The sequence below is a fragment of the Pelophylax lessonae genome, assembly GCF_965119305.1.
Source record: "Pelophylax lessonae genome assembly, chromosome: 1".
NCBI lineage: Eukaryota > Metazoa > Chordata > Amphibia > Anura > Ranidae > Pelophylax > Pelophylax lessonae.
Window position 1 is genome coordinate 316,483,699 of NC_138768.1, and position 16,115 is coordinate 316,499,813.

Here is a 16,115-nt window from a genome sequence, read left to right on the forward strand (position 1 = left end):
CCAGGAAAAACCTACTGCAACATTGGAGGGGATCGGCTCCTCCGATGGTCGCCCATTGGCGGGCGTTGGTGGACTCGGCCCTTCCACTTTATAAACTGACCTATATGGGCCGTCAGTGCCCACAGAAGTTTGGAAAGATCTGGGACAAGTGGCTGGGGACGCGGTCTGTCCGCCCTTAGTTCTGGTGGGATGGGGCTTGGTGGCAGGGGTGTTGCTGTGTCCCTTCATGCCCCTGGGTGTTGCTTTGGTTCTAATTCCCCTGGGGGGCTGGGGAGGTGGGGCACGGTGGTGGTGTCCCCTCCCTTAGCCCCCTGACCCCATGCCTCCTTCTCCCACGGGGCCCCTGACTGTATCTGGATCTGAGACTTAAACAGTGTTGTGTCTCCTGTATTGTATGTGTCTATCTCCTCGGGTTACTGCTGTGGGTTGACTGTATTGATTGTATACCTTGCCTGTATTTGCGCACGGATTATTGTTTTATGCTACAAGTATCTCCTTTTTGTTTTGGATAATGTACCTTGTTGGCTGCACTTCTGTATTGTTGCACTGAATTTCTAATAAACTTTTCTGTTAAAAAAAAAAAAAGGTGTTTGACTGAAGCATCCCGGCTAAAGCATCTCTGCATATCCACTGTATGAAAATGGTAAAAAATAAAGTATCTGCTTTATTGAACAGAGTGGTATTTTTTTTTGTTAATTACTACTCCTCTTCACTTTCCTATTTTTTGTTATATTTTCTTCCAGTTGTGAGACACTAGGGAAGGATGCAGTGTGTACATTTAATTTGTATTATTTAATCAAACAAAACGAACTCTTCGAGCCTTGGAAACTGCAAATTTTTTTATCACATCATGTATATCCAAATCTTCTCATAAAGATTTTTCGATGGATATTATGGATAAGTTGGTAAGTCTTGCCTGGGACATTGTGGAACGGAGATCATTTTTTATCAACTTTAGTTTTGAAAATGAACGTTCCCCAGCAGCTACACTTACAGGCAGTGTCAACAAGATTCTCAGTGAAATGGAAAGGTTTGGGAATGTGTTGGTCAAGTTATTCTCCAGTAGATACTCCAAGATGTTGGTGACTGTCATCTCCTGAGTTAGAAAAGGTCTAATGGTACACAGTTCATCACAAAGATCTAATCCATTTATGTCAGAGTGGGATAGTTGGTTGTCAGTTAACTTGTTTTGCAGATCCATGCAACACTTCAAAATATCATCTCTGTCCATTACAGATTTTTGTATTTGATATAAAAACGCAAATGTGTCACAATGGCTCTGAAGTAATGTGAATCTCTCATTTATGGACTGGATGGATGTGTCCAAAATGGCAAAGAAAAAATGAACTTCAAAATGTTGTGTTGGGTCTGCAAGAGACTCATCTTCTTGTTCATAGTCAAAAATTCTCTTTCTCTGTCGAGGTCTAATTGTAAAGACATTGGGAAATTGCGCTTCACAATCAAGCTTTTCAGCTATTTCTTTGGCATCAGCTAGCACATTCTCAAAGCCTTCATCAGACCTGTATTCCACCAAGTGTTTGATCAACTTTTCAAGTTCCTGTACACAACCAGATAGGTTTAATGTTGTTTGCTGCAGTATTTTGCTGATTACATTCACCTTTGATAACAATTCATACCAAATGACAACGGAACAGATGAATTTGAATGATTTAATCTTCATTGCTAAGGAATGAGCCTGATGCTTGGTGTTAATATCCCTGTTGTCATCATCTGAGATGTCATACAGTTCGTCGTATACTTCAGGTAGGAAAAAACGCAAGGGTCTAATTGCTGCGACTCTACTTTCCAATCTGGTATTGGAGAGTGGTTTTAAAGTTAGATTTTTAACATGCTCCTGGAGTAATTGCCATCGTTGGGTAGATGAGACAAAGAACACATAAAGTTCTTGAACCATGCCAAAAAAAAATACAGTCAGGTATGAAATCTTTGCAGCGTCATTCACAACCAAGTTGAGAGTATGTGCACTGCATGGAACAAAAAAGGCTCTTGGGTTGATCGTGAGTATTTTTTGCTGCAAACCATTATGTTTTCCTTTCATATTGGCACCATTGTCATAGCCTTGGCCACGCATATTTCCAATTGAAATCCGATTGTCCTTTAGGTAGGCCAGTAAAAAGGATGTTAGTCCTTCCGATGTTGTATTGTATACTGGGCAAAAATCCAGGAAGTGTTCTCAAATTTCAATTTTTTTGTTGCTTTGATTTAAAACAACAAATCGGACAACAATGCTGATCTGCTCTATGTGGCTTACATCAGGAGTACAATCCAGGATAATTGAGAAATATTTGGACTCATTCAGGCTTTGTATAATTTTTTCTCGGATTTTTGTTCCAACTATGGCAATTATCTCATTTTGAATCTTGTAACCGAGATAATGTGGCATTTGTGAATTCTGTGAAATGGAGCACTGAATTATGTGAATGTGTTCAGATATGATGGGATCAAATTTCCCTATCATTTCAACTAATTTCAGGAAGTTACCATTATTGTTTTGAAACAAATGGGTATCACAGCCACAAAGCACCAGATTTTGCCCTGCTAAATATTGAATAATGTATATTATTCTCTGTATGACAGAATACCAGCGTTTCTCTTCTTGGTTAATGATCTTTTGATTGATGTGATCAATGGTTGTTTCCTTTTCCAGAGCTCTTGAAAGATCCATCCACTTCTTATAATTTGTGACATGGATTGTGTTTTTTTCATGTCAACTTAAATGTCTTGACAGATGCTGCCAAATTGCCAATCATTAAAGCCTTGTTTAGAAGCCAAAGCCATATTGTCACTGTTAAATATCCTGCAAGCAAAGCAATGGACTGAATTATTAGATAGAGAATAGATCAACCAATTTCTTGGTATCTTCTCTCCATTATCCAGTACTCTTTGGTAATAAGAGATTGAAAAGCTCCTGCCGGTATCATCTTTTGGACAAGTACAAGTCTTTTCTTGTACAGGACCAATTTATCAAATTTATTCTGTGTTGCTCATCTATTTTTTCAAGCCAGAAAGCAGAATCACTTGAGGTTACACTTGATTATGTTGATGGCTCTTCAAGTTCCATTACGGTTTCTTCATCCATAGGTACAACAGACTCAGTGTCTGACTCAGAGGAAACATCAGATATATCTTCTTCAATTTCAAAATGCTCTGCTGCTGAAACAATGCAGCCTGCAGTTACATCTCCAGTTGTTATTGGCTCAATGCTACACTCAGGAACCACTGGGACCCGATCATCACCACATTCGGATTCTTCTAATTCTGTATTTGTTTCCCCTTCTTCACCATGTGAAAGGTCTGTGAGACTGGATGCTAACTCTTTGCTTGATATTGATGCATTTGTACCAAGGGAATCTTGACCACTGCTTAATGAAGCCTGTGGCTGTAAGAAGCTTGTGATGGGAGAAGTAATTTTTTTCAAGGCTTCTTCCTTTCTTTTCCGGCGTTGCAGGTTTTGATATCCTGATAACTTTTGCTTTTTGCTAGCCATCTAAGAGGCAAAGCAAATGTGCAGTGATCAGCCACAACATTAAAACCACTGACAGGTAAATTGAATAACATTCATTATATCACTACAATGACACCTGACAAGGGGTGGAATACATTAGGCAACTACAATGGGGTCTAATGGGACCTGGGGGAGGTCTCTCTAACAGAGGCCCTCTTGATGTCCATTACAGAGTCGGTTAGAGCCGGCCCACCAGGCCCTTTTAGAGACTACAATAGGGTCTAATAGATCCTGGGGGGGGGGGGGGAATCTCTCAAACAGAGGTCATCTCTGTGTCCATTTTAAAGTCTTTGTTAGAAAGAGACCCTACCAGGCCCCATTAAAGACTGCAATGGAATCCAATGGAACCTGGAGGGGGGATTATCTAACAGAGGCCCTCTATCTAACCATTTGGAGTTTCTCTGAGAGAAAGAGTCCCTCCATGCCCCATGAGTGACTACATTGGAGTCTCACTGAACAATAGTAAAAATAAACAATATTGTATTACTTAAAAGCACTTTGATGCCCAGGCCCAGCCCAAGAAGACTTCACTTACCTTGAATAATAGGTACTGGGGCTGGCTGCTGGTCCTCTTGTCTACTGTCTGGGACATCCTCCCTAACCCGGCTCCACTACTACCTCCCGGCAGGGTCTGACTGGCAACTTTTAGCTCAGGGGGCAAGTACTACCCAGGAGCCCATGGTGCAACTCTGTCCCCCTCTTCCCTGCCTCCTACGGACCCCCACCTGCCACTTTCAACAACCATATACATGAACAAAACGTGGTCATTGTGTGCATGTAACAACAATATCACACATCCTCCATAATGTGGCTTTTATGGGAGGATTTCAAGAAAAAATCTGTTCCTCCAGAAAGGCCACATACATTTACTGAGATTTGCCGAAACACACCTTGAAGATTCTGAGGCCACATAGAAAAAGGTGTTATGGTCAGATTAAACTGAAATGTAATTATTTTGCCTCATTACCAAACAATATGTCTGCCAGAAATCCAATACAGCTCACCATCCAAATAACAATATTCCTATAGTAAACCATGGAGGTGAAAATAGCCTGTTATGAAGGTGGTAATATCATGCAGCCCAGATTCAAGCACTTGTCGGGGTAGAAGGAAAAATAGATGAGGCGAAATTCTGTCAAATTCTTGAGAAAAATATACTGCCCTCTGCCAGAACGTTGTCAATGGGTAGAAAGTTTACCTTCCAACATGGCAATGAGCCACAGCACACAGCAAAATTGACCACACAGTGGTTGAAGGAGAAAAAAGTGAATGTCCTTGGGCGGCCTAGTCAGAGCCCAGACTTAAACCGCATTGAAAATCTGTGTAATGACTTCAAGACTGCGGTCCACAAATGGTCAGCATTACATTTTAACTGAACTTGAGCAGTTCTTGCAGTGAAATAACATCCTTACAGAATGTCTTCAACTTACAAGTCCACCCCAATGCACTGTTTAATTGGGCATCTACAGGTGATTCTCATAAAATTAGAATATCATTAAAAAGGTAATGTCGGTAATTCAATTCAAAATGTGAAACTCATATTTTATATTGTCACATTACACACAAAATTATATCTCAAGCATTTCTTTCTTTACATTTTAATAATTATAGCTTACAGTACAGCTAGAGAAAACCCCAAATTCAGTATCTCAGAAAATTAGATTACATAAAGCCAATTAAAAAAAAAAAGGATTTTTAATACAGAAATGTTGGCTTACTGAAAAGTATGTCCATGTACAGTATAGTATGCACTCAATACATGGCTGGGGCTCCTTTTGTATGAATTACTGCATCAATGCGGCGTGGCATGGAGGGGATCAGCCTGTGGCACTGCTGAGGTAATATGTAAGCCCAGGTTGCTTTGATAGCGGCCTTCAGCTCATCTGCATTGTTGGGTCTGGTGTCTCTCATCTTCCTCTTGACAATACCCCCCAGGTTCTCTATGGGGTTTAGGTCAGGTGAGTTTGCTGACCAATCAAGCACAGTGATACCATGATCATGTGACCAGGTATTGGTACTTTTGGCAATGTGAGCAGCTGCCAAGTCCTGCTGGAAAATGAAATCAGTATTTCCATAAAGCTATTTCCTGCTAGAGGGCTGCGCTGACTTTGGACTTGATAAAACACAGTGGGGCCAACACCAGCAGATGACATGGCTCCCCTAAATCCTCAAAGACTGTGGAAAATGTTGCGTTTCATTTGGAAATGAAGGTCCCAGAATCTAGGGGAAGAGTGGAGAGGCACAGAATCAAAGTTACATGTGGTCCAGTGAAGTTTCCACATTCTGTGATTATTTGGGGAGCCGTGTCATCTGCTGGTGTTGACCCACTGTGTTTGAAGTCCAAAGTCATTGCAGCTCTCTACTAGGAAATTCTAGAGCACTTCATGCTTCCCTCTGCAGACCAGCTTTATGGAGATGCTGATTTCATTTTCCAGCAGGACTTGGCACCGCCCACACTGCCAAAATTAACAATACCTGGTTTAATGATCATGGTATCACTGTGCTTGATTGGCCAGCAAACTCGCCTGGCCTAAATACCATAGAGAACCTGTGGGGTATTGTCAAGAAAAAGTGAGAGAGAGAGAGAAAGAAAAAGAGAGAGAGAGAGAGAGAGAGAGAAAGGAGAGAGAGAGAGAGAGAAAGGAGAGAGAGAGAGAGAGAGAGAAAGGAGAGAGAGAGAGAGAGAAAGGAGAGGGAGAGAGAGAGAAAGGAGAGAGAGAGAGAGAGAGAAAGGAGAGGGAGAGAGAGAGAGAGAGAGAAAGGAGAGGGAGAGAGAGAGAGAGAACGGAGAGAGAGAGAAAGGAGAGAGAGAGAGAAAGGAGAGAGAGAGAGAGAAAGGAGAGAGAGAGAGAGAAAGGAGAGAGAGAGAAAAAGGAGAGAGAGAGAGAGAGAGAGAGAGAGAAAGGAGAGAGAGAGAGAGAAAGGAGAGAGAGAGAGAGAAAGGAGAGAGAGAGAGAGAGAGAGAGAGAGAGAGAGAGAGAGAAAGGAGAGAGAGAGAGAGAAAGGAGAGAGAGAGAGAAAGGAGAGAGAGAGAGAGAAAGGAGAGCAAGGAGAGAGAGAGAGAGAGAAAGAAAGAGAAAGATGAAATGTAACTGTAACCGGGAGAGATTTCTATTCACTAAAAAGGCAGGCACCATTTTACCAGTACCACATAAAAAAATAAAAAAAACGTATGTATGCCTAGTGACCTATGACCAAATACATATGGCTACCTTAGACTCACCTAGAAGCACACAATGTGCTGTGCAGCTGTGGCAGGCAGGCAGGGCACTGTGTTGGCGCTGAGGGCGGCTGACCTTGAACTTGAGGCCGAGGTGCCACTTTCTCCCTTCAGGAAAAACCGATGCGATTTTTTGATTATGCGCTTTAAACGAAAAAAGAGCATACATTTTGAAAAAAAAAGAAAAAAAAACAGTAGTATTTCTCACTTTTTGCTATATAATATTACCTAGAGCGCTACACAGATAAACTAAAAGTAGGGGGGCCAGTACCACATTAAAAAAAAAAAAAATGTATGTATGCCTAGCGACCTATGACCAAATACATATGGCTACCTTAGACTCACCTAGAAGCACACAATGTGCTGTGCAGCTGTGGCAGGCAGGCAGGGCACTGTGTTGTTGCTGAGGGTGACTGAGCTTGAACTTGAGGCCGAGGTGCCACTTTCTCCCTTCAGGAGAAACCAATGCGATTTTTAGATTATGCGCTATTAATGAAAAAACAGCGTCAATTTTGAAAAATAAAAAAAAAAAGTAGTATTTCTCATTTTATGCTATATAATTTTACCAAGAGCACTACACAGATAAACTAAAAGTAGGGGGCCAGACTGGCCCCCTACTTTTAGTTAATCTGTGTATCGCTCTTGGTGTAATATTATATAGCAGAAAGTGAGATACTCCGTTTTTTTTCAAAATTGATGCTCTTTTTTTCGTTTATAGCGCATAATCTAAAAATCGCATCAGTTTCTCCTGAAGGGAGAAAGTGGCACCTTGGACCTCGGCCTCCAGTTCAAGCTCAGTCACCCTCAGCACCAACACAGTGCCCTGCCTGCCTGCCACAGCTGCACAGCACATTGTGTGCTTCTAGCTGAGTCTAAGGTAGCCATATGTATTTGGTCATATCATAGGTAGCTAGGCATAAATAAATTTTTTGTTTTTTAATGTGGTACTGGCCCGGCCCCAATAAATGCAGAGTGATCAGTGTGCCCCCATAAATGCAGAGTGACCAGCGTGGCATGGGATTTGCCTTTCGGCCAGGAGGAGGATCCGTGTGACAATGGCGAATATTCACACAATTGTCACACAAATGGGTGGGCTAGGGCGCAGTGCTCTGCGCCCCAGGCCCACCCTTTTCTAAAGCCCATTAGAGCCTCTGGCTCTAATCAGGTGCTTCAGAAAAAAACCCATTGAACCCCATGTGTCCGGCGCCCCACATGTAGATTAGGGGGCCGGACGCATGGATAGGGGGGGTGGCGCCCCTGCACCCCAACACACCAGCCGCCACTGGCTGCTACTCTCCTATAAGGTGCTGGGCCTGTGTAGTGCTGGGTGGCAGGCAGGGGCAGGCACTGTGGTGGCAGGCAGGCAGGCGCTGTGGTGGCAGGCGGGCAGGCCCTGTGGTGGCAGGCGGGCAGGCCTTGTGGTGGCAGGCGGGCAGGCGCTGTGGTGGCAGGAGGCCCTGTGGTGGGCAGAGGGCACTGTGGGGTCTGTCAGGTGTCGCTGAGGCCTGAGGGCGGCTGAGGCAGTGAGGCCTGGCTGAGTGTTGTTGTCATTTGTCAATGTCTTACCTTACCTGAGAACTAGCAGCACGCAGCAGACCAGACCAGATGCCAGTTTCTTCAGGGGAGCAATTTTTAGCAGGATTGCGACATTGCGCGGACAGATCATCGGACACCTGACATTTTTGACACTTCTGGGGGGGGGGGGGGGTACCAGTGACATTACTACAGAAATCAGTGCTAAAAATATGCACTGTTACTGTAATATAATGACACTGGCAGGGAAGGAGTTAACACCAGAGTCAATCAAAGGGTTAAATGTGTCCCTAGGGGGTGCTTTCTAACTGTGGGGGGGTTGTATTTACTGAATGAACACAGAGACCTGTGTTCCTAAATAGGAGGAACACAGGATCCCTGTGTTCATTACTGACAGAACAGTTGTCTGCCACGTGTACATTGGCAGACCACTGTTCTGTCTCCCCGAAGAGTGATCACAGATGCCCACTGGCAATCACGGCCGCTGGACCCACTGATTGGCTCCCCCTGTGGTAAATGGGCGCTCGCGCTCTCACTCGTGGTCCCGCGAACCAAAGTACAGTTACGTTGTTTAGTGGGACAGAGCCGACCTGCCACAGTATATGGGCTGCTGGTGGTCGGCAAGTGGATAAAGGCAAATAAAAAGGTTTGCTTTGCAGGGGAAGCTGCACTGTGCAAGGGAATTTTCCCTAGAGTGTAGAGAATGAGATGAAGCTCCGTTAACAGCCATCGATCCAATCATGAGCAAGAATGCTGTTTTTTTCCAATTCAAAAAGTCAAACTCATATTATACACAGTAAATGCATTAAACACAAAGCGATATATTTTAAGCATTTCTTTCTTTTAGTGTCGGATCACACATATGTGATGTCAGACATTGCATGGGATTCGCACGGCACTGCTGTGCAACTCACATGCGATGTCTGTGTGATGCGAATTCAGCCATACTGATTGCCACACTGTATTTGCGCAGTGGTCTTTCAATCGCAATTTTTTGGGAAAAAAATATACTTTAATGAATTTAAAAAAAAAAAAACAGTAAAGTTAGCCCAATTTTTTTGTATAATGTAAAAGATTATGTGACGCCGAGAATCGGGATCTTTATTCTAGGCAAAAAAAATTGTGATTCTCATTTTATCCAGAATTGTGCCGCTCTACTCAACTTTTAGTAAATAAACCCAAAAAGGCCATTGCTAGAGAAGCTGGCTGTTCACAGAGCACTGTTTTCAAGCATATTGATGGAAAGTTGAGTGGAAGGAAAAAGTGTGGTAGAAAAAGGAGCACAAGCAACAGGAATAACCACAGCCTTAAAGTGGAGTTCCACCCTAAAATTTTACTTTGGTCCATCTTCTTGCCCCGGGTCACCTGTAAAACAAATGGATACTCGCAATTTTTTTTTTTTTTTCACTTACCTTGTTTTAGAAGAAAATATACTCACCTTACTTCCTCTTTCTCCCTCTGCAGCCACGGCCCGTCGTCACTTCTGGCTTGCAATGATTCCTGGGAGATGAACATCATCGCTCCCAGGAATCAATGCGCCTGCACCGGCCCCGACGTCAGTTACGGTGCAGGCGCGTCATACCTTGCTAAACAGCTTCTGGGCATGCCCAGAAGCTGTGCAGGGATGACGCTGCAGCTCCGGAAGTAACGGCGGGGCAGGCGCAGTGCATCAGGGGACCAAAGAGGACGCAGAAGAGGATTGCGCTGGCTTCAAGCTGCCCACACCTGAGATGGCAGCGCTGGACAATACATTTTTAAAAGGTAAGTATTTCTTCTTGCAGGTAAGTGCGACTTGGGACAGCTATCCATTGTGGAATGTAATAGCCCTGACTGTCCCGGGGGGTATTTTTATGTATATTTTTTTTTTTTTAGGTGGAACTCCGCTTTAAGAGGACTGCAAAGCAAAGGCCATTTAGGAATTTGGGGGAGCGGACTACCACTGGTGACAGTGCTTCAAGAGCCACCACACAGAGACGTATCCAGGACATAGGCTACAACTGTCACATTTCTTGTGTCAAGCCACTCCTGAACCAGAGACAACTTCAGAAGGGTCTTACCAGGGCTAAGGAGAAAAAGGACTGGGGTGTTGCTCAGTGGTCCAAAGTCCTCTTTTGGGAAAGTAAATTTTGCATTTAATTTGGACGTTAAGGTCCCAGAGCCTGGAGAGGCACAGAATCCAAGTTGCATGAGGTCCAGTGTGAAGTTTCTACAGTCAGTGATGATTTGAGGATACATTTCATCTGCTGGTGTTGGTCCACAGTGTTTTATCAAGTCCAAAGTCAGCACAGCCCTTTAGCAGGAATTTCTAGAGAACGTCATGCTTCCCCCTGCTGACTAGCTTTATGGAGATGCTGATTTCATTTTCCAGCAGGATTTGGCACCTGCCCACACCAAAAATACAAATACGTGGCTTAATGATCATGGAATCACTGTGCTTGATTGGCCAGCAAACTAGCTTGACCTAAACCCCATAGAGAATCTGTGGGGTATTGTCAAGAGGAAGATGACAGACCCAACAATGCAGACAAGCTCAAGGCCGCTATTAAAGAAACCTGGGCTTCCATAACACCTCAGCAGTGCCACAGGCTGATCGCCTCCATGCCACACCGCATTGATGCAATGATTCATGAAGTAAGCCCCGACCAAGTATTGAGTGCATACTATACTGTACATGGACATACTTTTCAGTAAGCCAACAATTCTGTAATAATTTTCCTTTTTTTTTTATTGGTCTTATGTAAAATTCTAATTTTTTGAGATACTAAATTTTGTGTTTTCACTAGCTGTAAGCCAGAATCATCAAAATAAAAAAGAAATCCTTAAAAATGATCTGTTGTGTAATGAATCTAGATAGGAGTTTCACTTTTTGAACTGAATAATTGAAATAAATTAACTTTTTGATGATTTTCTATTTTTTTGAATTGCACCTGTATACACAAAAATGTCTAAAAAGCATGAATTTTAGTGGATCACAAGGAAAAATTGATTTTTAAAAGTTAGATGGTGCCAATTTAGTTACCTGTAATGATTGGAATGTACTTTATGGATGGCTGTTGGGGGTGCAAACATTTTCAGTTGTAGTCCATGCCACATAAAGTGAGAGCTTTGATCTTCTGACCATGCTACAGCAACTTACAGTCTCTTTCAACAAGGATAAGGGGTCGCTCACTCAGCACTTCCTTTATTCAGAAAACATACAGGGGGAGATTTACTAAACTGGAGCACTCAGAATCTGATGTAGCATTGCATAGTAGCCAATCTAACTTTAGCTTGTTCAATTAATCTTTCACAATAAAACCTGGAAGCCAATTGGTTTCTCTGCAGAGCTGCACCAGATTTTGCATGCTCCAGTTTTATTAAATAACGCCACAGCCTTCATTTCAGAAAATAAAAGGCATTCTCTGACTAGATGAGGGTAGATCGTGCCATTATTCTGCCTCTCCATCTTGACCAATCAGGGAACGCCTTGTTTTTATTGAAAGTAATAGTTTCTTTTCTACATGGAGGAGGTGCCGAGTGACCTCCCTCCCATCCTCACACTAAGAGAATGAAGAATAAAGCTTTCACTGAATGAGGAGTGGGAAAAGGAAAAAGCTTGCACCCTCCAAGCGTTACATCATTGCAGGTAACTAATCTGCCCAAATCTAATGTTTAAAAACCATTAAACCACTCAGTTTAGATCCTGAGAGTACTTCAAAACATGGGGAAGCATGAGTTGAATGACTCTCCTATCAGAAGATGGAATTTGTTATGATACTATTCTTCTGTGACTTCCAGAAAAGCCGTGCTCAGACTGGTAAGAGAAGGCCAGCACTGGGCACCAAGCAGGCTGCAAACAAAAGTAGATCTCAGTGAGCAAAGAAATGACCCATCTATGCGTTTCTACTTTAGTATCTGTTCAGCAAGATGGGTTTGTGTTCTGAGCCAGGGTTTAACCACTTTACCACCGGAGGATTTTGCTGTCTTACGTCTGGGCCACTTTTTGCGATTCGGCACTGTGTGACTTTAACTGACAATTGCGTGGTCATGCCACGCCGTACCCAAACTAAATTTACGTCCTTTTTTTCCCACAAACAGAGCTTTCTTTTGGTGGTATTTGATTTTTACTTTTTGCGCTATTAACCAAAAAAGAGCGACAATTTTGAAAAAATAACAATATTTTTCACTTTTTATATGAAATTCCCCCCAAAAAAAGTAAAAATCTAAATTTTTTATCATTTTAGGCCAATTTGTTTTCTGCTACATATTTTTGGTTAAAAAAAAAAAAAAAAATCGCAATAAGCATATTTTGATTGGTTTGTGCAAAAGTTATTGCGTTTACTAACTAAGGGAAAGATTTCTGTCGTTTTTTGGTGTTTTTTTTATTTAACAAGTAGTGGCGGCGATCTACAATTTTTTTTTGTGGGACTGCAACATTGCGGCGGACAGATCGGACCCTTGACTGACATTTTTGACGGTACCAGTGACATTACTACAGTAATCAGTGATATACATATGCACTGTTACTGTAAAAATGACACTGGCAGGAAAGGGGTTAATTTTATTGGAGAGGGAGGGGTTAATGTATGCCTGGTGCTTACTGACATGTGTGGGGGGAGGTGACAGTGACAGATCGCAGGTTCAGCTATGCTGAACCCTGCAATCTGTCACTGTCTGTCACTTAGGAGATCCGCCCGCTTTGTTTACACAAGCGGGCAGATTTCCACACTCGATTCCCCGACGATCGGGGAAGAGCAGCGGTGATCGCCGCTGCTCCTCCCCTGGCCCGACTCCCGCTGTGACTGAATTGCCGCAGTTGAGCTCTAGTGAGCAGTGCGGAAGTGGTTAAAAGCAAATTGTGCTGGGGGCGTGGCCTGGCACGGCATGAGATAGGATGTGAGTAGCTGGAGCTCCGCCGGATTCTTATCCTACATCACCCATCCTGTCTCCCCGCGATTTCTCACTGCTCGCCAGGACGCTCCGGAGCCTATCCTATGTCCCCGCCGGAAAAAACATCCATGGCGGCCGCCAAACTAGATAAATTCCGCCGCCAGGACAGAGAGGCCTCCTCCCAAGATTGTGCCGAGCAACCTCCAGATGCCGGAGCGGCAGCGGGCGCAGACACTGCAGCAGTGCTGGAAGCTTTATCAGCATGCCAGGCAACCCTAACCACCAAAATTGATGAGGTGAAGGTCGACATCTCCCTGATCAGACAGGACATGAGACAGCTGCGGGACAGGGTGACCGAGGCTAAGAACAGGATCAGCAGCGTGGAGGATTCCCTCCCCACACTCCACTGATAATCTCCAGCAGCAAGTTCAACAAATCCTACAAAAGCAGGATGATCTAGAAAACTGGCTGCGCTGCTGTAACCTGCGGTTCATAAGGATACCAGGAGTGGAGGGCTCGGACCCCTCTAATTATCTGGAACAGCTCCTCATCCAGACTTATGGCAGGGAGTAGCTGTCACCAACATTCGTAGTGGAAAGAGCACACCGACTGTCAGGTCGCCCGCCGCCTCAGGGAGCCCCGCCGCGCACACGTTTATAGCGAAATTCCTCAATTATCGCGACAGAGACACCATCCTTCGTCTGGCTAGAGTGAAGGGGAATATCCCGCTTGGCAATGGGAGAGTGGCGGTGTTCCCGGACTTCTCGGCGGAGGTACAAAAACGGCGCAAGGGCTTCATGGAGGCTAAACGGAGGCTTCGGGTCAAGCACATCAAATACGCCATGATGTATCCTGTTCTCCGGGTGGAAGGTGAGGACCATGTCTACTTTTTGACAACCCTGAGGCAGTCATCTCCTGGTAGGAACACCTTGACACCCATGGATAGAGGTCGTGGCCACCTTTTTCCCCCATTGCTGCTTTTGTTTACTCCCACACCCTTATTTGTCGTCCCTTCCACCACTGCCTTATGCTGCTGGCTGCCCTTTCTTGGTGTTCCTCCTTCCATCCCCCCGCCCCCTGTGCACAGAAATCCGGACAGGTGACCTGTATGAGGGACTACCACACGGGGTAAAGAGGGGGGGATGCTTCACTTCCTGGCCTGGATGGCCGCACCTACCATGACACACTAACCACATCAGTAAGGAGACTTAACCTGCTTCTAACCCGGCGAAGGGTACCGGATCCACCGTTGCCCACTCTACTACTGGGGTTGCGTCCACAGCCCGATCTGCCTCCCATCGATTTTCCACCCCCTGCACCCGCTCAGCCTGGTCCCCAAGGATTTATTTTTCTTCTTTTTTATATATCCTTTATGCATGAGGCTTGATATTCGCCTCCATGGAACTCGCATCACTGTGGTGTTACTCGGGGTTTTGTATGCTCAAGTCCTCCATATTTCTATGCCTCAATGTTTCCTGGGGACCTTTGTTTGTGGTTTTTTGGGACTTCATGTCCGCACATGTTTGGGTTGGTGCAGGGCGGGGTGGGGGTTACTGTTTTTTACGAAGTGCTCTTAATACTATGTTTCATACATTTTTACTTTGTGTTTCTCTTTTGTATGTGTGCCAAGATGGTGCAGTACGACTACCTATGTTACTTCCACTGCGGTTGTGGAGGATGTAGTTTGCAGGGCAGGTATGCTATGTGGTGAAGTCTGAGACCCTGGAGCTGTTACAGTCAGGACCCCTATGTTCGGTTAGATGGCCACCTTGAAATTGATGACCTGGAATGTCAGGGGCCTTCGGGATAAACTCAAACTCTCTGCAGCGTTTGCCTTTCTTAAAAAGCAGCGAGTAGATATACTAGTACTTCTGGAAAAGCAAATTGAGCTGCTTGAGTGTTGGTCAATGATCTGGATGCGAGGTCTGGCAGGTGTACCTGGCTCACAAACCGTAAAGCCATTGGCAGGTTAAACAGTTCTCAGAATGGTATTTCAAATTAATATTTAGCCACTTGTCTGAAGCTTGCCTTGAATAGCAATGCACTCAATATGTTCACAGAGTCCAAACCAATAAAAGAAAAAAAATTTTCAATTTTATTATGTTAGTAGATACTACAGCATTTAAAAGCATACAGTATAAAAACTCATTTTATTCACAGTGCCCCTTTTACTACAGGTGTATCTTTAAACAATTATATATTCTACAGGGTAAAACGAAAGCAAAAAAACATTTAAATTTACATTTCAACCAAATGTATCGCTTTATATTGAAAATTGTAAACTAAAGAACAAAGTCAGATGTTAAATCATAAATTCAGCTAACTTGCCTGAAATGTTAAAATCTGCAAACATGGCTGTGTAGAGCATAGAGAATGATGGAAAAAAAAGAAGTATTTCACACTATTTAGATTGCATGAATAGTCAGCTTCAAGGATTAGAAATTACACCAAAATACTGGTAAAATTTACCCACCAGATTTTTGTTATTTCCAACAGCTGGGCAAATGTGCTGTTTCCTTCTCTCTTGTAAATGCTCCCTCCAATGACAGCATGCACTACTTAGTTGTAGTCAAATGTGTACTAGGCCTTATGCACATGGGCAGGAAGGCCACCATTAGGGAAATTTTCCATTTTTTTATGCCTCTAACAGAGTTCCATTTTAGCCAATGTGTCGATACACATGGTGAGCTTAGATTAGTATTTTAGAGCAGTATTCACGGGCATAAAAAATGCCCCGACCCTGCACTTGGAAGGGAACTTACAGTCATAGCGTATGCAGAAATGCATGTAAATATGCACATAAATGTATTCTAGTGGCAAGAATAAATGAACACATAAAATATTTACTTTTTTTATGAGCTTTTACCCCCTACCTGAAGTACAGTCATTAATGTCTATAGGAGTCTGTAGGTAGCACCTGGACTGCCTAGGCGGGAAGGCGTTTACATTGAACCAGCTTAGGCACCT